This window comes from Pezoporus occidentalis, unplaced genomic scaffold (assembly GCF_034315485.1).
Source record: "Pezoporus occidentalis ecotype Australia unplaced genomic scaffold, CSIRO_AGI_Poc_V1 ctg159, whole genome shotgun sequence".
NCBI lineage: Eukaryota > Metazoa > Chordata > Aves > Psittaciformes > Psittacidae > Pezoporus > Pezoporus occidentalis.
In genome coordinates this window covers 2,141,269-2,166,410 of record NW_026913415.1, presented here as the reverse complement: position 1 = coordinate 2,166,410, position 25,142 = coordinate 2,141,269, and the positions used below count along the sequence as shown (strand labels likewise).

The 25,142-nt window shown below is 47.2% G+C and overlaps 1 long non-coding RNA gene across 6 annotated transcripts in view; it reads left to right on the top strand.

Annotated features, from left to right (window-relative positions):
* The window catches only part of LOC134160313 (uncharacterized), a 130,399-nt gene that overhangs the window by 51,242 nt on the left and 54,015 nt on the right, over window positions 1-25,142 (top strand). The gene's annotated exons all lie outside the window — the stretch shown is intronic.

Below are 25,142 nucleotides of genomic sequence, written 5' to 3'. Positions count from 1 at the left end.
CAGGACAGATCTGGTGTTATCCTTCCTGAAGATAAATGATCACTCATACAATCCGTGGGGTCAGCCTTCCTTCCAAACTGTCTCTTGTCTTGTTTGCCTGCTTTCCCCACACTCCCACAGGAGGCTTTGGCCTGATCCCCATAGAGCTGCAGAGATTGCCGTTCACGTGGGATACACACCTCCACAGGCTCCAGGTGCTCTTTCATCCTGGGCAGCTCCTGCTAATAGCCCCTAGTCCAGGCCTTGCTGGCAGCCTTTAAGGGTCACTACAGTCATTTGGGAGAGTTCCAGTAACTGCAGTGGGTGCCGAGTGGAGCCTGCACTGAGGGCATGGGGAAGAATTAATTGGCTTTCCTAATGTGGTTCTCAGCTTCTCCCCCACTGCTCTGCTAAATGGACCTCAACCCTCATCCTGGAGCAGCACTTTGCTGAAATTTACACCCCTACAGGAGCTGAATGGCTCCTCCTTTTGCTCCCAGCCTCTCCTTTCCTTGCAGCTTCTGTTCCGCCTCCACAATTTCTGAAGGCCATTTATCCTCTAGTTGCAGAGCGTGCCTCCCCCTCCCCTACTCGAGCTCCTTGCTGTCACCAGGCTGTTGAACATGATTCCATCCCGTGTTGCAAAAATAATCACTTTTTAATTATGTAAAGGAAAGGGGGTAGCAAAAGCCCATCAGCACCCAGTGTCTGAGCCCTGCTGCAAAGCAAAGCCAGTGTAAGCCTGGCAGTTTGTTTATGTGTTCATAGTGAGCTGTTCCTTTAAGCCACATATTACACCCTCCACCAGTGTTTAGTCATGAACGAAAATGCCAGCTGAGAGATTCCTGGGCTGCTTTGAAAGCAAAGAGGGATTTATTTGAAGAAGAGCTGAATGCCTTCCTCCCAGCTCCTTTCATCCCCACAGAGATGAATTAGGGATACTCTCAGCATGAGGGCAACACGATTGGAAAGCCAACTGTTCTGCAGAGTGATTTCAGAAACTCTTGGGGATTTAGCAGAGAGGACATCAGTGAAAGTAGCCAACTACCTCCCAAAGGGCAAACCTTCCGGATCAGGGGAATGCTGTTTGCAGTTTGATTTGGTGTTTTCTGTCTCGCTGTAGTGCTTTTAAGACTTTACAGGGAGTAATGAATCAAAGGACTCAACTTACTCATTCTTAAAACTTCCTTTTTGCTGTGATGCCCCTGTGAAACAGTAATAGCGAGGGCTTGTGAGAGATCCATTAATGTCTCTTACTCATACTGCCTGGCTTGCAGATAATCACTAAATAGGATGCTTGCACAAGATGTCATCTTGTGCCTTTTCCTCTTTTAGCTGAGCCCTGCTTCTTCTCCCTTCATAGTTCCTACCTGAAGCATCTGTAGGAGAGTGATGTTCTGCACTTGTATAGTACCTAGGAGTTGCAAGAGGCGTTGGGAGCAGCAGTGTAGTCTGCTGTGGGAACTTGACCCTTTCCTGTGGCCCAGGATGAATGTTCCACTGGGCTGAGTTATTGAGTTACTCACCCTCCTATAAAAACCTGCCTCTACCTGTGGGCCTGAGGTATGACCCCTTGGGATGTGCTGTAATAATGTAAGTAACAGATGGGAGTTTTAAGGGGACTGGGGGAAAGGCAAAAGGGAGGTGGGATGGTGGGGGGCAGGCAGCAATAATCTGAAGGTTTCTATTCCAATTCCATGCCTACCTTGAAAGGCAAACCCAGATGAGTGGTTTCAACCTGCCTTGCCTCTGTTTCCTATTTGTAAGACACAGGGAGTGATTCTGAGCCATCCTATGGACTCATCCATGCCAGGGAGGAGTGGTATCTGCAGAGTGCTGTGATCCTTAGTGTGAAAGAAGGGAGAAGTCCTTTTTATGGATCCTGCATTGTACCAGTCAGCAAACAGCTGTGTTCAACTTAGGAAGTCTTCCTAGCCCAAGAGAGGCCCATGCTTGAATCCTTGTCCACCATCCTGAGGACAAGAGGACCCTGGAGGTTGGGCAGCATCTTTCCCCAGTGGAGCTGCATGCTGTAAGCCTGTGTTAGCTGTTCATTTACATATTCTACACTGCTGCAGGCCTTACTGCAAGCCTGAGAATCAGGCAGAGCAGTGATGCATTCAGCTGTCATGCTGGGATTCAAATCCTTTACAAGTCAGTTCATCTCTTGATCTCAAAAAGACAAAAGTAATGAACCTCTTGAAGGAAGGTTGCTGTTTGTCCTGCTGCATTACCACATTGTTTGGACAGCAGTTAGAGGAGGCTGGAGTCAAAGCAAAAAAACCCTCCTGAATGAATAAATCGGCTTAGAGAGCTTTGTAGCGATTTATTCCGCTCTTTGGTCCTTTGGGCTTGTGTGCAGCTCATAAACGAGCTTATTATTCTATCATGATTCATAGTCTTTGTGGTGAAGCAGAGGGTATATGTGCCGCCAGGGGAGGCAGAAGGGCTGGGGATGGAGTATTTGAAGTGGAGATCAGGCAAAGGTCACACTGGAATGTGGAAGAAGAGGGAGAAGCAGAGGCAGACCCTGCAGCCAGCCAGTAAACAGGGCTGATGGGTTGCTGCGTGGCACGAAGCAGCCGGTGCAGGAGATGACCCTCCATGATCAAGGCTGAATTTTTGTCACTGCTCTTTGGCATTTGTTTTAGAGATTTGGAGATCTTCTTGTGACAGGAAAATGCTTTATAGATCTCCTAATGACAGGAAGCTTTGCAGTGAGTTACATACAGGCTGCCTTGGGATAGGAGGCTTCAATCCTCCCATCCGTACCTTGGGACTTCTCTGTTCTACTTCACAATGGTGATTTCAGCCTTTCTTCACACCAGAGGCGGAGTTTCTTACTGGGACGTTCTGCCCTAGCATGCACCAAGGTACGTTAGAAGTCCCTTGTGCTCCCCTTAGCATATATGACATGATGTCCTACTTACAGTGCTGCACAGCCGGTTTATGGATATTGGGGCCCCTCTGTCACTGGGGATTAATGCTGCAAACAGAAATCAGCAGGCGGCTCGAGTTGGGGCTTCAAGATGTCCCAGCCCATCATCCGTGTGCCTGATCTCATCTGTCAGTCAGTCTCCTTGTCAAGGGAGTGACAGCGTGAGCCAGGCTGCTTAGCCAGATGCTGTGGTATGTTTGGTGTTTCAGAGCTGTCAAGGAAAAAAGGAGAAGCTCCAGCCTTTGGCACCTCCTTCTTGTTTATCCAGCGTGAGGCTCAGCTGCATCTGAAGGGACAGTGCACAGCTCCATGCACAGGGAATGAGCAGGTGGGCTTTATTCTCTGTACCCAGGTAAGAAGAGCCAGCACACACTGCCATCTCTAGTCCTGTGCTCAATGATGCCCTTTATTTTGCAGAGACCTCAGCAAAGGCATCTCAGCAGAGCCTGACAGCTGCTGGTGCAGCTGTGGGGGTGTTTTCTCCACCATGACCTTGGGAGACCTCCTTTACCCATCCTTCTCTCTAGAATCACAGTGGGACTCGAGTCTTGTTTGCTTTTCCTTTGACTGAATGCGGGGTTTGCTCTGCTGAGGTTGTTTGCCCCCAGTGGCGCAAGGGACAATAGCATGAGAGAACAGCCCCTCTTGTAATGTTCAGAGCTGTAATTCCTCAAAACCATGTTTCATCAAAGACGGACTCCAGCAGGACATTAGTTTGTTGTACTGGGCAGTGAGGTGCAGATTCTGTTCTCTGTGGCTGTACACCATTGAAGTTTGGATTCATCCCATTCGAGCTGAAGAATGCAAATAAACTGCTAGCGCAGTCATGTATGTTGGTGATGGTAGCACAGTTCCTGCACTCGGGGAGAGACAGAAATCAGCTCATCCAAGGCCACTTGCTTTCCGGCCATGCCCTTCCCTCTTGCTGGTTATAAAATGAACACGGGATGACTGTTTTCCTGTACTCTCTTGTGTGTTTAAGGTTCATTACATTTAGTAGCTCTAATGGGGCATCCTCCCTTGAATTTGTGCCATTACTTTTTAAACTTTGGAGAATTTCTAGCATCTATTCCCATGAAGCAGGGAGTTCCACTGCTCTGATCCTGTTGGTGCCTAAACCACAAGACTTCATGTTTGCTTCACTAGTAAAGCAAATCTAAATCTAATAAAGAGCTGCAGGTCCCTCGACAGATATCATTCATGCTTCTGAAAACTGAATGGGTTTCAGTGGCAGTGTGAATCAGCACAGTGCTGCCTCTAGCTTGGAAATATTTTCAAGGCTCCTGGCACAAATATTTCTTCTAGAAACCAGGTTCCAGTTTGTGTGTGCCTGTGCTCCAGGGCTCTGGGACTTCCCTGAAGATGGATCTGCAGGCATGCGTCTCTTCGAGTCAGATGGGAATCGGTAAGGCCAGCACAGAGAACAAGCTGCTTTTCTTCCTTCACATCAGGTTACAGTGTATGCAACAGTGCAGGTGACTCCTACTTAGGCAAGGTTCAGGCTGTGTCTGACAGCCTGCGCTACCTGTGTAGTGCTGTAGTAATACTGGTGTAGAAAAACCAGAGGTTGCTTGTGTGTTTGGGAGGTTCCCTTGGCCAGGACAGTATGACATTCTTTTTGCTGGGAAGGGATTCTGAATGGGAGAACCTTGCAATAGGACAGCAGCAAAGGAGAGCAAGGAGTGGCAGAGTGATCTGGTGGTGGTGAGAAAGGTAAATAAAGGTTCTGGTGGTACCACAGGAGCACTTGGCAGTTCCACCAGTCCCTCTGATCTGCTGTGGAATGCATTTGTGTTTCAAAGAGAGGTAGAAGTTGCACAGGATGAGGCAGCTTATTCATTTGGTGATTCTAGGAACAGGATAAAGAGGGACGAAGTGACTCCTTTTCCCCTACACTTCAGTCACATATGCAAACCGTGGGCTGTGCTTTCAGAAGTACTTGGGAGCAAGAGGTCTCCATCAGCGAGACGTCTCCAATTCAGGGTGCACACAGACTGATGTCGCTTTGTCAGAGCTGCACCTGCTTATGCCAGCTCTGAGGGTGGCTGAGGGCCAGACAGCACTTGGGTAATCAGATGGGAAATAAGGAAGTGACTTTGATTAAAGCTGAGAGACAACATGTGGGGGAACAGTGGGAGGAACCACTCTGAACCAGTGGAAGGGAAATCTACTGGAAAAAGGGATGGGGGAAGGATTTCTGTTTGAATGAATGGATTAATAAGGAAAGAAGGGCCCAGAGAAGGCTGCAGGTCTCTGGGAGATGTGATGGTTTGAGACAGCAGCAGCAGAACAGACAAATTCTCCTGTCATCACATTGCAGACCCGCTGTGGGCAAGTGGCACACCAGCTTTTGGCAAGAATGGCAGAATACTAAACCCCAAAGACTTTCTCTAGCAGTGTGCCCCTCTACTTAGAGGGGTATGGAGGATAAATGAGGGGTCTGATCCTGGGATGTACCAGCCACCTTCCGCTTACGCTTGGTTATTATTGCTGTAGTCAAGTCTCAGCTCCCTCTGGGATCCCGCAGGGAGTTGGCAGTGTGAGGACTTGGAGGGAGGGTGACACTAGGAGGGTGATGGAAGCAGAGGTGATCAGGAGCCCTTGTGGTGTCTGTGCAGCAGGACAGGCTCTGGGATCATGAGGTCTCCAAACCTGTGAGCTTGGTCCACAAGCCTGCCTTACACCAGTTCAGGACATGGGGGGAGGAGGCACGACTGCATTGCTGTGTCTATCACAATACACTGCAGGAGCATGTTGGCTGCAGCAACAGCTCCGGAACTGCACATGCAGTTTGCATGATGTCAGACTGGTGGGGTCAGCAGAGTATGGTGGGCTTTGCTGCACCCCATCGCCATTCTTCTCCCCCCACAACCTAGTTTTCTTGTTCTTTTAGTGAAATATGTTCCTTCTGCTTGTGTATAAGAGGTGTATTCTGAGACGTTTGTAAGATGGCGGGAGGAAACTTGGAATGGGCAGAGAGCAGTCACCTAACCTTCCTCTTGTCCTGAGGGTGGGAGGATGGAGAAGGGCGGAACACAACCTGTGTTAGAGCTCTCAGCAAACCATTTGAGACCTTGTATGATTGAGTCACTCTGAAGGGAGGGAGAGTCTGTCACACATACCCACTGTAATGAGTATGAACAAACCCAGAACAGCTGGCTGTAGCATATGGAGCATCCAGAAGGGAACAAAGCTGAAGTAATTCCCTTTCCTCTGCTTTTTGCTTATCCTGGCCCTGATTCAGGAGTGTGCAGGGGTCTGTGCTTTAGGTCCCAATGATTTCCATGAAAAGGAGGTACAATTTTACTATTAACTTCATGAGTTTTCTGTGTAGGTAAGCACTGAGTGCAGTTGGGGTGCAGCACCCTGTAATCATAGAATCATAGAATGGTTTGGGTTGGAAAGGACCTTCACTGACTCCATAAGGGCTCTGGCTTCCCAGTCACCGGCACCGGCTCCTCTCTGAAGCTTAGGTAGGAGTCCAGATGCACCCCGGATAGGAGCAGGGGCTTAGGCAGTCCTTCATAAAGAAAGCAAAGAAGCAGCATGGGCCGAGTCATCTTGCCACTCACAGTGAGCTAATGGGCCACTTCCTGAGCTGTGGTTTTACTTTTCCTTAGAGTTGATCAGACTTTTTATCTGAAATCAAACAGTTTCCTTCATCTATGTGCTATACATGTGAGAATAGCTGCTTCAGAAAGCTCAGGTTTGCCTGAACCTTCACACAGGATTTCGGAGTGCTTTTCTGCTCTTTTCCACCTTTTTTTCCATGTCCATCAGGAGACTCAGGGGCAGAAAGGCACCAGCAAATAATCATGCCCCGTCACCAGTATTTCTGTAGCAGAGCAGTGGCAGGAGGAATGAACTGTGGCATAAGCAACATACATGTGTGTATAAAAACATCAATGTGGCATAAGCGATCTCACCCATTGTTTCTGGCTTTAATGCCCAAGAGAAGATAATTATCAGCTGCTCTTGCACAGGGATGCAGTGGTGGAACTGGGGAGAGTCTGTCAGAAACCAGTAAGGGGAGCAGAGGAACTCACAGGAAACCTGCTTACTCCTCATTAAAGCCTCTCCGTATGCGTGCACATTAGCACGTGTGTGGATGGGCTTTGCACTTGCCTCAGCGTTTTTGGGTGGGCTGTGAGGCGAATTTCCTAAGCAGCCTGCACCTCCTGCTATGCAAAAGCTGGCCTGAACATTTGTTCCGTTAGTAAAAGGCATCTTTGTGGTACCCTTTAAGCAACTGTCTCGTTTGAGATAAAAATCTCTTTGTGATTTTTCGGGCTCTTCCAATTTCTTGGTTCCTCTGATATCCTAAACCTATTAGTTCTCAACCCATCCACAAAATGAGAAACAGGGTCGACAAGATCTGAATGTCTAATTGGAAAAAAAAAACCAAAGTAATAAAGAACCTCAAGCAGAAATGCAAACAAGCAAAGAATCAACCAAACAGAACCCAACCCAAAGGCTTCCTCTGCACCTCCCTTTTAGACAGAGCTTACCCATCCCTCAAGCTCCCTGTGCTCTCTGGGATCCTGTGGTCCCAGCTTTCTTCATGCTGTTGTTGAGCAAAGGCCAAAAGATACAAGAATTAAAACAGAGCCTGGAACAGGCAAGAATCTGTCAGCAAACCTCCGCGCTGACACTGCGACGTGTTTCCCAGCTCATAGGCCTTGCTGTTAGCTGCTATTCTCAGAGGTGCATTTCATCTCTATTCAAATAGTCATTCTACACCAGGTTTTTTTAATGCAGTCTCCGGAAGACTTTAATGTTAACATTAAAAAGATAATGAAAACAGGCAAACAGACAAATCGTGATGTCCAGCACTCTGCTTCCTCATTGATAAAACATGAGAGCAGCCCCCCCCCCCCCCCCCAAGATTTTGACTTTCCAGTCTGCTAGTCATTTATGTTTGTATTTATGAAAAGAGGAAAAATGAGTTTCCATCACAGCACCTAAGCATAATAGAAAGGGAAAGCTTTCACACGTTCTGCATGGGGCTGTGCTGTCAGGCTGTGTGAGTGGGTAATAACGCGATTCCTTCCGTTACAGCCCAAGCCCTGCCTTCCAGTTTGATCACAGAGCTCAGAAATATGTTTGCATTTGATAACATCCCTGTTCTGCTTAACCACAACTTTCTGCTGCTTACTTTTGTCCCTTTGCCGTGGTTTTGGGGGTTAGTGCAGCCCTGTCAGTGCTGCTTGCATTGGTACTGTTCATTATCTGCATTACAGAAGTTATTAGAGGCTCCAGCTGTTAGAGGCTCAGTGCATGGAAGAGACAATCTCTGTCTGAGGAGCTTAAGGTCTAACTAGGCAAGGCAGATAGTGGAAGTGTTATCAGTCTTATTCCTACAGGGAGCTCAAATGACCTGCTGAAGGTCACACAGGGAGTCTGTGGGAGAATCATGACTGAAATACAGATTTCCCAGGTTTTATTTAAGCATCTAACCCAGGTTCCTTGTTAAGGAGCTCAGCTGTGGGAATGCTGCCTGTGTATGTCGGAGTACTGGGTTTGCATATGCCCTCCTGGTCCAGGCACGGCTGTAAGGAGCTTCGGGTGCTATAATAAATGCACAGCTAGCAAATAGCAGCTACAGAATGCATGCTCACCTGGAATGCACCATCTCTAAGTAGTTCAAGGACAGAGCCCTCAACAAGGTGGCAGATGTTGTTAGTGTTCTCATTTAAGCCTTCACTATCTTTGTGACAAAAATACGTGCAATGCTTGTGAGATACAAAGAATGGTGATCAGTCTCATTTTGGGCTGATGAAGAGGCTGGTGGCTGGTGTGCCTAGTTGTGTGGGCCTTAATGTTCAGGAGCAGGTAAGCTAAGAACCTCAAACTGCAAGAAAACCAATGTTTTAGAGTGGTGTTACAACATTTTGAAGTGTTATGACAAATACAGTCTTTTTAAAACCAAGCTGTGAGATGCACAGGTTCACCTGTGATGGGAACCATGTGAGTGCTCAAAGTGGCATCCACCTAGGAAAATAACTGTCCTACAGAGCTTCCTTCTGCCAGAATGGTCTGTGAGGGACTGGAGGAAATGGGGAGCCTTTCTCTCATTCCCTTTTGGCCGGGTCTCTGCTGTAGCTGAAATGGCTTCTGTTAGCTGAAAACCTGTGTTATGTAGAGGCAGTGTCTCTGTGCTTGGCTGAAGCAATGCTATACAATAGCTTGTGGAAGCTGGGTGCAGCTGGGACTTGCATCGCAGAGTTAGCACAACCACCTCTCTTAGCTAATTGTTTTCAATGATATTTTAAAGAACTACTATTTCCCTTAAACATTTCTAGTCTACTTTGCCATTGCCTGCAAGTACAAAATCCAATTTCCTTCAGTGTCAATTTTTGTCTAAAATATAATACTTGTTAGCAGTTTCCATGCATTTCAATGTATCTCTGTTGGTTTTGTGGGGTTTTCTTAATTATTTCACAAACCTCTTTACATGTATAATTGAAATAGACTTCTATTTGAAACTCAGCCTTAGCAGAGTCAATATTTCTGCAATCTGTCTTAGCTTGTTTCTCAAGGAAAATGCTATTTCTAGAGCTGCAAAGGGAAGGAAGGGATGTGGTGTGGATGCTACAAGAGCGAGGAGGCTGAAGAGCCAGGGTTTAATGAACTTTTGGCTAGGTTTGCCACTAGGATTTCTGCAGCCTGCGTTCCGTTAGCAGCTCTCTCAGTACAGGCTGTAGTCAGGATGCAGCTCCACAAAGCTTTTTGAGGAATTTCAGCCTTTGAGTAGTATTTGTGGTTTCCTGAGAAGTCAATAGGTTTTTTCAGTGGCTGAATTGGATTAAGGCAGTTTAGTTAATTGAAATGTGAAGGCAGGCATTTGAGAGCTAATGCATGTCGCTGAATGCAATTCCTTTCTGTTTTTCTTCTGGATACAATGTGTTCTTAGATTAAAGTTGCGTTTATGGCCAAATAATTTCTTTTCAACTCCCTTCTGTAACTTACCTTTCAATTAGTGTGTTTTGCCATTGTTTTAATTTTAAAACCCTCTCATTAAAAAGCTTTTAACACCCTGTGAAAGGGCCGTAAGTGGTGCTGAGTACTGAAAGTGCCTTGCCGCGTTCATAAGCCTGAAAGAGCTCAAACCCTGCCGCTGAACAATCCAGTCCTCTTCTCCTGCAACAATTGCTGCCAGAATCTTAAGAATGTTAAAAAACACACTCTAATAATCTTCTCAAATGTATAGAAATGCCCTGTGGGAACACTGAATACTTTGGGAGATGAGTCAAAAAGATTTAAGACTTTGCAACTCGGCCTCCTTGATCACAGAGTGATAGATCCATAGTCTACTTGTTCTATGATATATTCTTATATTCCATTAGCCTTGGGAAATACAACTCCATATCCAAATGAACATGAGCATTGCTGATTACAAGTGGAGACACTTTGCCAATATTGAAATAATTTCATTACAGTAAATCTTCAACTTTTAGAAAGATTCTAAATGAAATCTCAGTGCTGCTTTCCAAGTCATCAGGAAGACAATGAGTTGCTTCCTTTTCAGCTTTGTAGTTACCAGTGATTATGGAAATATTTGTATACTTTTAAAGGTTGGAGCATCAGAGTCAGCAAATAAAATTGTCCTTCTCCAGGATGTCTTTATTTCCTGCACCCCAAAAGAAGTTAATATATTTTTGTCAATAAACAAAGATTTTTGCCTTATGAAGATGCAGCATTTTACCTATGGGTTAATCTTGTAGAAACAACGTTATTTAATTTGCTGCTGCAGTCAAGAGATCTGTGCAGACAGCATTTTGTTTGCATTTGGCTTGCATCTGACAGCACACCAGGAGCTACCGAGAAACTTCTGCAGGACACTGGGAGTCTCCTGACAATCACAGCTACCTTCAATGCTTCATGCAAGAGCATTTCTCCACCCATCTTGGAAAACACTGAATCTCCAGGAGATGTAGCCTGAGTTACTGCGATAGTGCTGCCATTGGCACTGAGGTTGTAACCTGCCCATGGCAGGGGCATGGAACTGGATGATCCTTTCCAACTGGTCCTTTCCAACCCAAATCATTCTATGGTTCTGTGACTAGGAAAAAACAAGTAAATATTTTTTAGACTCATTTTTTATTAAAGATTTTTAATTATTTTTTTTTCTCATTATGGTTCTTGAGCCAGGAGCCCTCCAGAGCCTGGGATGAGGATTTAGGGCATGATAAATACAGGGGAAAGCATAATCTTTAGGGATGAACTGAATATGTTACTCTGGCTGAACTTGCCTTTAAAGAATGGCTGTAATCTGCCCACTTGCCTTTTGGTTCCTAGCAACAGTTGAGACCATTTCCGTATGAAATTTGTAAAGGCATTTAAGGACCACTGGTCTCGAAGATGCTGAACAAATAGGAGCTACTGCTGTGGGAGATCACTTACCCAACACTTGATTTGGGGAAATGAAGCAGCCTTTGCAAGACAGCCTGAGTCACTCGGACTGTCTCAGGGGGAGTGAGCATTTGAAGCACCTTTCTCTGTCAGTTCCAGTCCTTCCACTCATACCCATTGATTTTTCTCTGTTCTCAGGATTAAGCCTTGCTGCAGGATCGGAGTGAGAGCCTTTGCTTGCCTTTAAGAAATCCTCATCTCTTTTGTCCCTAAAAGCTCTTGTCCATTTCTTGCCCTGAGCTGGAAGGGACCTCATTATTCCTGCTGTGCTGCAGGCAGCTTTCCTGCATCTGGCACAGACAAGCCCCAAAGGGGATGGAGTTTCCCTCCACATGCAGGCAGTATCACAGTGCCTCCACTGAAAAACTTTGAGGGCCCTACCAGAAGGAGCTGCTACCCCATTTTAAGCCCCTATTTTGCAGTAGTGCAATAAAATGAAGCAATGCTCACTATGGCACTTGTTTGCTTTTCATGTTACCTTAGCAAACTCCATCAGGATTGTCCTTCTGTGTCTTCCTTTCCCTTAACTGGGTTGCAAAGCCAAGAACAGAGCTCTGGGGTAATATTCAGTAGAGCCACCTTTGTGGTTCCCGTTTCTGCCCCACAGACTGCTGCAGGCTTCATACCACAATTAGAAAGGTTTTACTTTTTCTCAGTGGCAGTGTGTGGATAACTCTTATTGCAAGTTTAGGTTTGTTCAGGTTGAGCTCTTGATTGAAACAGGGTTTAATCAGCAGTTACACTGCTTAGTGGGGCTTTTTGCAGTTCAGTCTTCTCCTTTCTCTGGCGATAAATGAATGAAAAAAGGATGTTTTCTAAGAGAAGGGATGCTGGGCTGCTTTTTGCTTTGGGATTAACTGGAGGGAGTGAAAATGTGCCCTGTGGTGTCTGTGCATTTCTACTATATTGGAAAAATGGATCAAAATGTGCTCTGGATTTCAAAGTGTTTTGTAATGCAGGCAAAACATCCCTATATCCAAATGTGTCATTATTGAAAAAGATAACAAAGTAAAGGCAGGTGTAGGCTGAGAGCTTAGGCTTTGGAAATCTCCTAAGGGAAAGAGCTTAAAACCTGTTTTGGGGGGTCTAGAGTGAACAAGGTGCAGTGGTAAAACTCAGAATTTGGCATCTTTAAGTCATTTAATGCTTGAACAATATTCTGAGGAAGAGTCGGTCACTCAAACATGCCTGAGTAAGGAATATTGTCTGGCTATATACCAGTACTTCAGCTCTCCATGGCCTCAGTTGGGATCCTGAGGGGTTTTGTTCATTCGGTTTGTGGAGGGGCTGGAATCCTGCGTTTGGCAGGTCTCAAATGAGGTCCCTGTCGGGTTGACAAAGAGGACAAGGATAATTGAAGCGTTTTCCATCTCAGCTTTGCCTAAGGCACTGGTTCTGGTCCGTGTAGGTGTCAGTTGGATTTCTGTCTTATTGCAGTGTTTAAAATGGGAACCCAGGTCTGGAGCAGCTGCTGCAAGTCAGAAGTGGGAAAGAGAGGAATTCATCACCAAAGCTGCCTTTTGCCTGGCTCTGGTCTCTCACCCTCACAAGTATTACAAGTTAACCACACTTAACAGAGAGATGATAAACAGCCATGAGCTCCCCTGCGTAGGGACTGGTTGCAATGGAAAGCAGCCATTCAAACTCCTCCCAGAGCAAGTGGCTGCTGGTGGGCACCCCTGGAATGTTAAGAGAGAAAGAAAGAACTGTTTCCTTGCTGATGAAATGCTGTTTTGCCCAAGGGACCATGTTATTGCTGTTATTCATTATTTATGCACTGCCAAAGGTGCGCACAGTGCTTGATAGTGCAATAAACAGGACTGGTGGCCAGTCCTGAGGGTCTTTTGCCACCACTGCTGAGGTATGGCAAAGGGGCAAGATGAAGGGGTTGACTCTCCCTCCACAGTGATGCAGAGGTTTGTTGTTGTTACAGGGTGTCCTCTTCAGACCACTTGGCTGGGGACGTTACAGCAGCTTTGTCACCGTTTTGCACGGTTGTTTGTGAGTGTGTCTGCAAGGGCATGTACCCTGTTTGATGTGCACTTGGAGCCTGGCGGCAGGGGGAATGAGTGAACAACACCTGGGGCTGTGACAGTGGCACTTTTCAGTAATGATTTTTACAGATTCCCAGCCATCTGCTGCCTCACCAGCTGCTCAGAGCCCAGCACACGCTTATCTCCGTTCAGGAGCTCAGCTCCTCAAGGAGGGCAGTGGGCTTGAAGGTGCATAATTGACCTCCTGTGGCTGTCTGCAGGACACAGACCTAGACCCAGTGCCAGACTCCAAGGAGATGTGGCGTAAGTGCAGGGAAGGGGTGGAAGAACTGGAGATCAAACACGTGAGCTCTTCTTCACCCCTTACAAAACACCAGCCCTAGAGAGGTGCTGGCCTGCAGAGCACTGGGAGGGGGGCTGTGGGTCTGAGGAAACCATAGGATGGGGCCTTTCTCCAGATTTGACACCTCATTTAGCCATCAGTAGGTTGGCAGAAATGAAGCAAAGGCATTCCCTCAAGGGCATGGAGAGGCTCAGGCTCTGTCCTTGTCATGCTGCTGTCAGTTTTGGTGTGGAAAGGGAGCTGAGCCTGGTGGGAGCATAACTAGAGGCAGCTTCAGAAAGCCTTAGGGAAGCTCAGCAGCTCCCAGCATGTCTAGGGCAATAGAGAGCCAGCACAAATTGGAGATTTGTGGGGCCAGAGGGCCCAAGAAGTCCTGCTGCCAGGAAAGTGGCATGTGTTATTATTACCTGCTGTCTTCGAGGCACCTACCTGAGAGTTTCCTCATTTCATTAAATCTCATTTTTATAATCCCCTTGGGATCAAGCCAGCTGACCTGAACGCTCTCTGAGCCTGCCCCTCGATCCCTCCTGGGCCTGATCCACAGGAATGAGGGAAGAAAAGGCAAGTTGGCAGCAGCAGCCGGGGGGGAGTGACCAGGTTTCCTCCTCCATTCCCGAAGAGCTCCTCTGCTTTGCGTGTGCCACTTCAGACCACTCAGAGCACCCTCCTCCCTCCTCATGCTTTTATGCATTTTCCAATTAAATTTCCTCCAGGAGAAGGAGAGAGGCACTCTGAATCCATTAGCATTAGTGATTATGCAAATGCTTCAGGGAGTTGACTGCCCATCATTACATATAATTATTGTTTCTGGTTATGAATGAAGGGTTTGTTACTTCCCCCCCCCACCCCCCTCCAGCCCTTAGTGGTGGAATGGGGCGGGCTGGAGGTGCAGGGGGGTGATGTTGCTGTATTTGATTTGCATAATGAGGAGGCCTGATTGGGTATGCATGAGGGTAGGGGAAGGGGGGACCTTCTCCCGTGTGCACTCTATTAAGCTGGCAGCAAATCTCAGGAGAGAGGCACGGAATGTAAAGAGAGGGTGAGCACAGCACGGGGACTGCAGGCAGCAGGCTCACATTTGGGTAGCACCATCAGCACAAAGCAGGAAAGGAGGTGCCCTTGGACCCTCACGGCTCTGCACAGGTCCTCTGTACCTGCACAGGCTCAGCCCGTCCTTTTGCTTTAATTGCCTGCTAGAAACGACACGGGGGTTCTGCAGAGAGCCCGTTCCTGGCTTTTCACCTTGGGCAGCACACCAAGAGCACAGTTTGCAATCTCCAAGGCATATGTGTGTATGGCAGAGCTGGAGCCCAGATACCCTACACAGCACTGGGGAAACAGGCTTGGAAGGGGCAGGGAGAGAGCACAGCCTCCTCTTTTCCCTCATTTCTCAACGCTGTGCACAGAGATGTGGATGTGAGTATCTGAGCAGGCATGCTGATTCTTAGAGGGGCTGTGTGTAGCAGGAGCTGCGGGTGCTCCATGCCTCTGGAAAGCTGGGTGCTTAGAGGATGGATGGACTTAGCTGTCCATGTCAAAACAGTCCAGGCAGGCAGTGAAGTGGTAAAGTTTAGCTCAGGACCATACTTCTGAGGAGGAAGAGTCAGACTTTACCTCCCACATCAAACACTACAAAAGCTGGGGGTGGAGAGTTTCCTGTGTGTGTATTCCAGCTACAGTGAATGCCCTGGGAAACCTCCCTGGAGAGCTCCCTGCTTCCTGATACACCTGAAAACAGTGCTTCCTATCCACTGTAAAACATCTTCCTCATGTTCTTCCCATTCCCTGCTCAGTGCCTTTTCACTTCTTATCTTTCTGTTCCTCTTCTTTCACTTTCATTCCCCAAGATCTCCGTTTCTTCTTAGTCTCCGTCTCAAGTCTACCTTGTGTCCTTTCCCACAGTTCCTGGATGTTAGCAGTCCATCACTGGCCTCCAGACTTCCTTGGGCTTTAAGTGACAACTGCTGTGTTCCCTCACTGCTCTGTGGAAGACATGCATCCCTTGGTTTTGGCTGATCAAGGACTTGCAGGGGCAGATAGCCAGGGAAGGATATTCTGAAGGCAATAAATGCACAATGGGCACTGAAAGGATCCAAGCAAAGGAGAACATGGAGGCTTTCAAATTAGAGGGAGATGAACCTAAGGGGTACCATGGAGATGAGAAGAGCATCCATAGAGCAGAGATCAGATTGACCAGGCAGTGTCTCAATCAAAAAAGAAAGAGGGGCAGCAATTGCTTAGGCAGTGTCTGCAGGGCCCATGCTGTCCTCCTGCTCTGTGGCTGTCATTATTTTCTGTCTTGATTATAAACCACTGCTTGCAATGCAGATACTAGAAATGGGATAGATCTCTTCTGGCATCAGCCTATTTGGTCACCGTGGGCAAGGTGTGAGCTCTCCCCAGTGGTGCAGGAATCTGTGGTGGCTCAGCAGAGGTTCCCAGAGTAGGCAGGGAGGAAATGGGCTTTGTTTCCCACCCTGTTATCCCCACAGCTTGTAGAAATGTGAGACTGATTTCCAATGCAAATTCCAGTAACCCTTAGAAGAGGTGAGGAACAGGACACACATAAAAGAAATAATGTGTTCCTATGCATGTGTTTGCATGTGTTTAAAGCAGAAGATTCTCTGTGTGTATGTTCTTAAAGGAATAGAAAAGTGGGGAAAACTGCAAGCATTAAACTTCCAGAGAGCCTCTTGACAGTGAGGCAGGATGAGAGGACACCAGTGTTGCTCCACTGCTCGCTTGCCTCCCTCAAGGTTGGGTTTGGTACAAGGAACTCAAGGCAGTACTAGATTCCGTTCTTGTCGAGGTTTCATTTCCTCTGACTTGAAGCTGCTTTGGAGATTTGTAGCTCTGAGGTTCATGTTGTTCAGTATTTTGTAAAGTGTTTGTACACTTGGCCTGCTGCTAGGGGAAAACCACTGGGGAAGACTTTCAGTAAGTAGAAGCACCAGAAGCACCTGTAAAATCTCCACTGTACACAAACCCAAGAGTCCTGGAGCAAGAACTTCTCTTAAGGGTGAGAAAAGTCCCAGTACTGGTCAGGGAGGTGATCTCTGAAAGGCTGGGTGAAATCCCAGAAGGCATTTGCTAGAAGTAGAGTGGTGGTCTCAGGGAGTTACGTGATGGATAACTCCTGTAGAATCATAGCAGGAAGTGATGGTGCTTCCTTCTGTGGGAGAGAGGGAGCTTTCTGGCTGTGGAATGGGAAGATGTCAATAGCTCTGCTCTGGTTTTGCTTTCTGTGGCATTCATCACACACCAAAACATGCCACCAGGGCAGCAGTGAGAGGCAGCCCTGTTGGCAAGGGGGAGCAGGAGTTGTCTAGGGAGTAATCACTCATGGGAAGTGAGGTAGGCCCAGCTGCTTGAGGTGGTCCATTGGCCCGAGCATGGGTTCGTGCTCTAGGTCACATCAGCCAACTGTGCTGTACCAGACAAAGCTGTGCTGTATCCTCAACGAAGAAGAGACAAGATGAAGACCTTGCTGTCCCCCAGAGCCTGTACTGAGGTCAGGTGGGCTAAAAGAAGGGAATAAGTAAACAGCTGTCAAAGCAGGAGAGGGGCTGTAATGAGAACAGGGGCTGCCTGGATTCACACCAAGGGAAGGAAGAGAGCAGCAAGTTGCATGATAATACCACAATTGCACACTGGAGGATTCTGGATGTGAGCATACTGTAGCCATGGTCAAGGACCATGAGCAGCAGCAACAATGCTTCCAGTACACACCTGACCTTCTGTAGGGTATCAGCCTCCTGTAACAGTCTGCTCTGTGTTCGCTGAAGTTACAGATGATCAAGTGCTTGAAGATGGCACTGTGGGAAAAAGGCCAAGAACAAGGTTCCCTCTGAACTGTGTGTAGTAACTCTGCAAGGTTCATGTTGCTGTTCTGTGTGGCATTTTTCTGTGTTCCCCCCCTCTTTTTGCATGTGTGGATGGGTCAGGTCATGTGTGTGCAGGAAGGACAAGCACAGAACCACGCATGGCTACATGCAAGCACACAGAGCGTGCATGCACAGCCACTCAAGATTGCTAAAGGCATCAGTTAAATCCCACATCAAAGCAGAGAGCTATCGGAGCAGCTCTGTTCAAAGGCACCAGCTTCCTTCCTGGGAAAGACAGATTGTCACTTTGATTAAGAGATTTTAACAAGAGGGAATGAAGGAATGGAAAAGAGAAAAGAGAGGTTTCATGTATACCTTTTCTTTCCCCTTTGGCCATCTAAATAAGGTTTTAGTTTGATGAGAAAGAAGACCCCAATTTCAAGTAAGTTTAATGTAACAATGAATTATTTAAGGAAGAAGAAAATACAAGCTGCTGCTTAAAAAAAAAGTAGAAAAAGCTATTATTGAAATGTCAGAACAAATACCCGGCTTGATCTGCATTAATATGATAAATACTAATATATTCATTTCCCCTGGTGCTTCTGGGCTTGCAGAGGTACATCTGCAGTGTGTTGCTTATGGTAATCGGGTCACAGCTTCAAAGGGAGACATGCAAGGTATTCTGGGTGATGTTCTGCAAGCTGCTGTTAGAGACCTTGGATCATCATGTAGAGTTGAGGAGAGCTGATTAAGGGTCTTAGTTGGTTTGAGTTGAAGGGGCCTTAAAGCTCATCCAGCACCAACCAGGCAGGGACACCTTCCACTAGAGCAGCTTGCTCCAAGCCCCTGTGTCCAACCTGGCCTTGAACACTGCCAGGGATGGGGCAGCCACAGCTTCTCTGGGCACCCTGTGCCAGCGCCTCAGCACCCTCACAGGGAAGAGCTTCTGCCTAAGAGCTCATCTCAACCTCCCCTCGGGCAGGTTAAAGCCATTCCCCTTGGCCTGTCCCTACAGGCCCTTGTCCAAAGCCCTTCTCCAGGTTTCTTGTATCCCCTTTAGGCACTGGAGCTGCTCTAAGGTCTCCCCTTAAGGAGCCTTCTCTTTTCCAGGCTGAAGCAGCCCAGCTCACTCAAGCCTTCTGCAAGTTATCTGATTACTGAAGGAAGTTGAAAATCTTGTCATGTTCTTTGCTGGGACAGCACTGGTGTCTGGTTGTCAGCCTCAAAGTTGCCATTTTTCTGCAGACAACTTGGAAAAAAAGGCTGAGCTGAAGCAAGCCAATGAGCTTCCCACCTTCTATCTCCACAGGCTAATTCCCAGCATGTCTGTAGCTGGGGATAGATGCTGTGAGCAAGCTGTCTGAGCACATCTGCAAGTCAATCACCATCTTGGTTTTTGCTTCCAGTCCCTCACAATAAAGTTCTCAGGAGCAATTTAATGGAGCAGAGAGCCTGAATCTTCACACAAACATCCTTGTGTCTTCAGCAGCTGACAATCTGGGAACTGCATGTAGGATGGTTTTGGTAGGACAAGTATCACCTTCTCCTAGGCACCGTCTCTGCCTACCCCATCCTTCCCTGTTGTAATGTGCATCAGGTTTGCTTGTGTCAGCACCACCAGTGTTCCTGAAAGAGATCAAACCCCTTATGGATTGTATTTCTTTTCTATAGCCAAGGACTAGACTTAGACAACAGTGGTGTAACCAGGTATCAACAGAACCCAGTAGCTCAGCATTAAGAGAGCTTATTTGGGAGTGATGTGGTGCAGAAGGTGTTGAACTGTTGTTTCCTAATATTAAGGCTGACAGTTGAATGACAGATTGGGAGTGTGGTTAAATTAGGATGCAAATGAATTGAGCTGGTCTTCTGGTTGGTACAATGAGGAGAAAATGTTGGAGAGAAGCAAGGGAGGGCCAATTTAAGATGAGTAGATTGGAGCAGAAAGAAGCCCAGAGGCAGAGAGTGGAGGGGAGAGAGATAATGGAAGCATGTTTGGAAGGAGATGGACTAGCTAATGGGAACCTGTTAACATGGCAAAGTGTCTCGAGATAAAATCAGGAGACATTCAGTTAGGTTTTGACCTTCTTGGTCAGGACTTCTTATCGAGTATCATTTCAGTTGAGGTAGCTCAAACATACTTAATACATTGCTAACCTGCCCTGGGTTCCTTTCCTGGTAAAACTGCTGTTGAGTGCCACAATGAAGCTATTGCCTCATGAGATATTGAGCACTTCCTAACAGTGGACTTCTATATCATAGGTTGAAGCATGTCTCTGTGAGTTGGTCATGTGCCCACATCAAGGAAGGAGCTATTGCATCCAAGGGAATTTAGCTGGTCATAGTGCCTGGAGTTCTCAAGCAGATAAAAGAAGTGTGCCAGAAGCCTAGATAAGGCTAGTTAGAGATCTGCAGAAACTGCCTGGCAGTCTGCTGCAGTAATCTGAACTCACTCAGAAGCTCCTCTTCTGTGTGTGTGTTCCTCCATGGAATGCTCTAGTTTCCAAGGAGCACTAATGTACTATTCCGGTAGACTTTACTCACACATAGAGTTTTAGTCCATCTGTTTCTGTTCCTCTTCCTCTCCATTGCCTAAATCTGAATGTTTAATGTTGGATTTTGGGCACAAGCCTGCTGTGCCCAAGCTACAGACCAGTTCCTCTGTTAAAAGATATGTCAGCTCTATTATTCATTCCATTTTCTTTCCCCTGGAGATGCTCCACAGGGTCTGTAGTTCACTGGAAACCCTAGCGACAGCCCTGGCTTTTGACTTCAGAAGTTTGAACTCTCCCAGTGGCCATTTTTGATCCATTCACTGAGAAAATGTGATTACTTCTTCTTTATGGAAGTTAAGTATTCCTGCTTGTAGCCACTGTGGCATTAAAGTAAAACGTTCAGCATTTAGCATGCTGAATGCAGAGACACGAGGCTAAATGCACTGCATAAAAGCTTTATGGGGCTGTAAACAGACACCCAGAGTATTTTCAACTGCTTGGTTGTGAGTCAGGCTGGGGGCCCCCTTTGCCACGTCTCCTTGGGAATACAGCCAGGACCATGTCAACACCGCCTTGGCTCTCAGAGGGGAAGGGGCCTGGGGAACAGAAAACAAGCCAGCCTGCTTGCTGGCAGGTATTGCTCATGCCAAGGCTGGCCTTGGCCACACTTGGTGGCTGTTGCTGCATCACTGCAGATCTGGGGGGTAAATACAGGCTGTGATTGCTTCAGAGCTGCTTGCTTCAGTATCAGTCTCGACTAAACACAGCTCAAGAGAAAATCAGTTCAGAGTGAGTTTTGTCAGCTTCAAAAGAGATTCATTCCTGGTGTTGTCAGTCATGGGAGACTGATGGCTGAGATTACTGAGAAAAGCAAGGCCTGTGGGCATTAAAACAGATACTGTTACTGGAACTCAGGGTTTAAAGATGAGATGTAATCTGGAACAGGATTTGTACAAAATCCCTTCCCCCTTCCCCTCAGAGGGCCTCGTTCCTCCTGCACTCCATTTGCCTTTATGGGCTGCCTGATCAACACAAAAACCTACTGCCTACCTCCTGTGTACAACCAACACCAAGTGCAGGGCTAAACAAAGAGGCTTACTTGACCTCGTTCTGTGCCTGTGATGGTGTGGCTAGGCTGTGTCCTCACCATGGATGGAAGCAGCGAAAGGAGCACCTCATTTCTCCAAGGAAGACAGCTGTGGTCCCAGGGGGTCCTGCGCCAGGGCTCACGTAGTTCAGCAGCTCCTCTTTGCAGAAACTCAACCAATACCTTGTGGCATTACAGCACAATGAAAATCAGTCGTGCCACCCAGGGCTAACATCTTTATTTGCACTAATCCATGCACACCATTAGACATCTCTGCAAGTGCTAGGTATGGCTCGTGGTAAATGAAGAGACAAAGCTGAGACCCAAGCTCTGGATATCTTTATTGCTTTAATAAAAGGCTGTGGAAGGTATTTAAATAGCCTCCTGAGAAGCACTGAAAGGGCATCATTCCCACAAAGTAGTCAAAGGCCACAATTCCATATTTCATGATACCAGAGTACAACTGGTTGTGTTTGTGCTGCGGGAGGTTAGCGCAGCACTGACTGACCTTCCAGAGTCCTTTTCGGCCATGCATGAGGCTCAGTGACAAATCTGAGTTTCTCCTGGGGGTTGATCTTATTTTTGATTGTTCCAGAACTGTGTCCTGGAATTTGGAGTGGCGTATCCCTAGAAAGTTCACATTTTGCAAGCTTTGCTCTTGGTAGAAACCATAATGTGCCTATTGGGAAGGCCCCTGACTGTCTATAGTAAAGTGATTAGGACATCTTTACATCTTTGCCCTCCCTTGATTGCTTTGGATGCTTCACTGCTGCAAAGGTTCCTGTCCCACACCCGTGCCTCCTCTTCCATTTGGTCTCTTGCCTCTAACATATGGTGGGAGCATATTCTTCGCGATGCCGACACTTCTGCTTCTCCACTCCAGCAGCCACAGGAGCTGTTGAAATCTGTCCTCTAGCTCGGCCGTTTGCAGGCATGGAAGAGGAGTAATTACAATGGCCTTAATTGGCTGACTGCAGAGCCACTGCCCAAGTGGTAATAAACTGTGCATGCTTAGGAGCTGGATGAGGGGTAACCACCCAGGGGTTCTCCTCCTCTTCTTCCAGCAGGCCTGAATCCAGCTCACTGAGGAGCCTAACAGGGATGTCATGATGCTGCTTGAGGATCCAACCCTCGTACAAGAGATGCTGGAGTCCCAGAGGTCTCTCCTGAAACTCTTTCAAGGGATGCTGGCAGCAATAGTACTGCCTGCTTATGCCTGGGTTCCCCGCTTTGCCATTGTGCCACCGCTGCCAGGCGAGAGCACGGGGTTTTTCATTAGCAGTGATGCAGGCAGAGCGGGGACAATTACTCACTGCTTTATGCTTGCTGGAAAACCCACCCAGGACTGGTAATAGCCATTAAGTGAGGGTGCAGCTTTAACTACGTGCCATTACATTAAGTTTCAAGTTGATATATGGCCAGAGCAAATTGAATTCCTGCTGCTATCCCGTCTGACATTTGTTACATTACAACGCCTGCTCTTTTGTTTTTGAGTCAATAGCTGCTGCTTTCGAGAAATATGGATTATTAGAATTTATAGCCCGTCCTACACGTCTTTTCAAACACTCATATCCTTTTATCATTTCGTTTTGTTGTTATTCTGCCCAACACAGTTTGTATTTCTTCAGGTTTTAGCACCTGGGACTCTTGGTACTTGTGCTAAATCAATACCCTTTGTCCTCATTGCTTTAATATACACAACCATTTGTGTGATGCATGAATTGCAGTGGGTTTTCTGCCTGCGATAGTCATTTACTCCTCCTGCTCAAGCATTCCTTCCCCTGTCTGCACGCGGGTTGTGCTTGGCAGTAAATGTCACACATCTACATTTAAATGCCTTTATACGAGGACTTCCAGGCATGTGGCTGCACAGGGGAAGGTGAATTTGCTGGCTCCTTAGCAGGAGGGTGTCACAGGTTTGACAGTGTGCCAGTGCTTCCTGGAAAGTGCTGGTCTCCCACCCTAGGCTCTTAACATCTTGGGTTCACATCCTCAAAGTCTATGCCTTAATGCAGCCACACCTTCTCATAAAGCACGTGTGAAGAATCTGAAGAGGGTTTCTACCTTAAAAGGGTAGAAAAGGCTTTTGAAGTTTTGTTCAGATGTTGTTCAGGTCAGCAGCAACTGAAGTTGTCATCACTGGGCAGTTCTGGAGACCTTTGGGACAGGAATCACTCCAAGAAGTGTCCCACAGACAGTTGTGTGTAAGCAAAGTGGAGAGACCCAGGCTAGGTCCAACCCTCCAGCTCAGAGTGGCTTTACGGTGAGAGCAGAGCACAGCTTGTGCTGTCACTGCGTCTGCTCTGCCTCTCCGTGCCTGTGGGATACACCCAAGGCCATTCATCTCATACCTTTTATGTGTGGTGAATACTGGTACACCAATGTACCTGATAGAGATTTGGGTTTCTTTATATGTACTCACCTGCTGACCCTTTTAAACTGTTCCCCCTTTCCTCTGCTGGTTGTGGGAATTTATCTGGGGAGCGTGAGTCTCCCTGGCTGTGGTGGGGAGAGGCACTGCTCTGTCTTCCTTTGTCTCCTGGCTCATCTCTGCCACTGCAGCTCTTCATGGCTCTCCCTCCCTGTCCTGCCTATGAAAAATGAGATGTCAGCTCCCTTCAGGGTGTAGGTATTCCTGAGAATGTATTTTACATGTAAGTAATTGGGAGTGATTTACTTACCAGTTACATTAACTGCAGTAGAGACTGGGAGCATCAGAAAAAGGGGTGAGCAGACCCTCTGCTGTGCTCTGCTCCCTGGGGGCTGTGGTTTGGGCACAGCATGGTCTTCTGAACTGAGCATCCGAGCCACCTCCCTCTAGGTCTGTAGCAACATCACTAGATGTGGAATCTAACCCCTCACGCCTTGAGGGAGGTGGTGAACGGGCGCAGCAGCTGACCTCGACTGAAGGGTTCTCCATGACTTTCAAGTCCTCCCCCAAATCTCTCTGTATTCCCAGCACAGCCTTTTCCATGGAATGTGGTTTCAGACCTCCCGATGAAGCACCCGTGTCGCAGACCCGGGAGGCAGAGCCCAGCAGGGATGGCGGAAGGTCCTTCAAGGCTGTGCCGGTGCAGGTGGCACTTGCCTGCGTGTTCCTTGAGACATAGCTGCTCCTGAATATCAGGATTATTTACATTCCCAAACAAAGCTGCCAAACACTTTTCCAAACGCACCAACAGTGCCTCTCTTTCCGCTGTGCTTGCTGATAAAGGGCCGTAAACAAGCTTGACACATCTATAATAACCTTTCTCCCCTCCCACTTGCCTGATCTTCTCTTCCTCTCTTGCCTCTCTCGCAGGCTGCATTGGGTAGCTTTTTATTCTGCTGCCATTAGCTGGGATGCATTGTTTGATGGGGGAAATAAAATGTTGAATCTCATTTTAGTTTTAGTTTTATTTTCTTCTTCTAGCAGCAGCTGCCTCAGATTCCAACAGTGGATGTGTGGGTTTAGAATTCTCTTTTCCCCAGCCTTTTTTGTCTTCCTCTGTTCGTTTTCTTCCCTTTTCCTGTGTCTCCCTTCTATAAAGGTCATCTTAAATGATGCAAGGATACATGCTTTCACAGGTAGTTTTTATCAGTTATCAGCCTATTCCAAAGGCCATTTAGTCTTCTAGGCAAAGGTTGTAGCTTTCAGCCTCCACTTCCCATTTACAAAGGAAAAATGGATGCTACATTTCGAAGCATATAAATTAGGTATAGATCTAAACCAAAAAACTAACCCATCTACAATAAAAGGTCTGTAATTTCTTTGTCTCTGGTCTGAAGAGGCCTTGGGTTCACCTTTTTCATGTCATCTGTTCCTCTTAGAGGTATTGATGGAAGTGCCACATCTAACGATTCCTTCTCCATCCTGTATTGATGGTGCTGTAGAAAGTCCCACTTGCTGGAGATGAAAGGCAGTGGTGAGCAGCCCAGGTACAAACAGTTCCTTAGGCGCTGCTCCTGAGGCATTTTTGTTCAGTGATCCTTGGCTGTGAGAGGGGTTTGTGTGCACTGGGAACGGGGACAGAAGGGACCCACACAGTGTGCGTTTTGGAGCCGTGCTGCTGCCCCTGGCTTGGCAGTTTTGT